We start from the raw sequence: 3,022 nt of genomic DNA on the forward strand, positions 1-3,022 counted from the left end.
ACGTTTCTCTTATGACATTACTCATGTCGTTAATAGTGCATGGTTTCCTCGAAAATACGTTATATTTGACAACATCTTAAAAGAAAAAGTCGTTTGGGGTAAAGTCTAGTGATCGTGGTGACCATTCAACTGTCCCTCATCGACCTATCTATTGGGTAATTTGTTGTCAAGAAACTCGCGCACTGTTGCAGAATAGTGGGGAGGAGCTCCATTTTGCTGTAAATAGATATCGTCATTGTCATGTTGTTGCCGTAATTATGGAATAACATTGTCGCGTGGCATGTTAAGATACAGGTCGTAAGTAACAGTTCCATTAAAAAAGATGGACTCAATGACCCTTTTACATGAAAGACTTGCCCAAACCGTAACCCCAGGTTGATTCAATTTTTTTTTTTTGTGTGTGTGTGTGGGGGGGGGGGGGGGTTCTGTTGCGCAATAGATACAATTATGCGTATTAACAGCGCCTGAAACTTTAAAATTCGTTTTATTTGGCCAATACACTTTTCGAATGATGCCATCACCTTAACTTGCTTTCTGTGTTGTCTTTCTACATTCAACATTACAACACAGAATTGTAATCGGCGATCTGGATCATTCTCTAGTAACCCATGAAGTAATCTTGGCGGAAACATTTTCATACCTAAACATTGCATTAGACGCCCCCAAATATCTACGGGAAATGGCTAACTTACGAAAAGCTCTCCTCTTTGATTTTTTTTTGGACTTCGAATAAATGCCTGCACAATTAACATTTCATTGTCTTGGGAAGTAATACTGACTGGTCGACCTCTATTTGCCGCATTACAGATAGAGTTAGTTTAATCAAATTTATTGCGTAATCTCTAAATTGGTAGACTATTTGGCGGAGGTGTACCAAATTCTATAGCCTACCTCCGTTGGTCGATGGTTAAATTACCAGCCATGATTATCGGAAAAATAATAATAAACTATATACCTACTCTTTTTTTACCCCTCCTCCCCGCCCTGTATATAGATAAGAATAAGGCTGTTCGATATTTCAATATATCGATTGATATGTTTCAATTTCAGTATCAAAAAATATTATTCATTGATATTTCGATACTTTCCGATATATGACCTTTCTATATTTCGATGTCTGACACTGCAGTTTTTTTCATTATCTGTCATTAAGTCGATCAATCTTTGATATTTTAACGATATCAAAATCTAGATATCGCATAGCCCAAGATACGAATTAGGTATTAATGTATTCTCCCCACTCAGGACAAGCCAATGTGATGTTTTTGCTTATTCCTACAGGTTGTGGGAAGGTAAGGTCTACATTTGCATGATCCTGTTCCATAAAGGAGTTGATGAAGTCAGTACTGTGCTGCGGCCGCCTTTGCTCTTCAAGTTTTAACAAGGTATTCAGTTGACAGGGGGTCTCAGTTCGAATACCTGAGCCGCATTGAGTGCGGTAGAACATGAGAATAAATTTCGTCTACTGGTGATCGAATCAGATCAACGGTTCGCAGGTAGACGCCATATTGACTTCGCCACCACAATTCTGTAGGTAAGAATGAAGGAAATTATAATTAAAGACCAACAATAGAATTGGAATAAAATAAGTCTCATTTATTTGTTTAACACTCCAATTTAACACAGAAATACTCATTTCTTAGGTCATGATGTATCGATACAACAGATTTGACTTCTTTACGTAAATACATAAACTCAGTACTTTGATTTTTACATCAATTAAAGAGATAGTCAATAGAAAATCCCTGCACTGAACATAAGCGTTTCTATAAAGTAGTAGTTACAAACACTAAGGCAGCTTGTAACATTTTTTTCTTTCTCTTTTATATCTCTGAAAATAATATAAACTGTTTTATAGGATAGATTGATTCAAGAAATGATTGTAATTACACTATACATACAGTATACACGGTTTATATGAATTATACGATATGCTTCCAGAATCAATGGTGTCAAAAAAAAAAAAAAAAAAAGTCTAAATGTATAATCTTATGAAGATATAAACCGCGAAAATTGCAAGACAATTCATAAGGAATTCCATTCTAAGACATTTCGATTAATTATATACAAAATATTGTAAGCTGTATTGTTCAGTCATGTTCTAGAGTCATGTAATATCTGAGCGACGGAATTTATAAGTGATTTTAGGTATCAAAAGCGATATTGTACAAATTAGATGGGTATCTTGCAGGTATCTTGCAAATTAGATGGGTATAAGATATATTGTTGTATCTTGCAGGTATATATATATATATATATTGTCAAGGTTGCTTTATTAATGTTAGATAATTAGTATCACTTTTGCATAAATATGGAAATGGATCTTTCAACAGGTATCAGAGCGGAAACGGAACAGATACTCGATTCGAAGTATTCTATCTTTTCCCTTAATCCTCCATTGAAACCAGAACTGGTAGAAATTACCATTTCCGGTTTCAACTTTGATCACCATAAAGCAGAAACAGTGACAAGATGTTTTCTCATGAGGATTCAGCGTATGTTCGTCCTTATATCTCTGCTAAACGAGCCTTCCGGCTTCAAAATTGATTGCCATAGTGCAGAAACGATAACATAATAAAGAGAAGCTATTTTATGATATGGATTCATCATCTTTTGAATAGGTTCCATCTTCACTTCAAACTGAAAATAGTAAAAAATCTACTACATGTTCTGGTTTCAATATTGATTCTTGTAGAGTGAAAAAACTGTTAGAGATAGCCAGATTTTTAAAATGGATTGAGCGTCCCATGAACAAGTTGTATCTCTGGCCTTTGATAGAATAATAGATATATCTATTGAATCCCCATAATTTGGAAGTGTTACCTTAGTTTCACAATGTAAATCAAATCAACTTCTGTGTGGAGGAGGGGGGGGGGGTAATTAACTCATGATAATTGAAGAGCTGTTTGATCTAAAAGGAGAGAAATCACCTTCAGTATAGAGAACCAGAAATAATTACATTGGGAGTTACTCATGTGATGTCTTGCTAAAGTTATTCATGGTCTGAAATGCTAAAAAGTTT

The sequence above is a fragment of the Thermobia domestica genome, chromosome 3 (genome assembly GCF_964235325.1).
Source record: "Thermobia domestica chromosome 3, izTheDome1.hap1.1, whole genome shotgun sequence".
Taxonomy (NCBI): Eukaryota; Metazoa; Arthropoda; class Insecta; order Zygentoma; family Lepismatidae; genus Thermobia; species Thermobia domestica.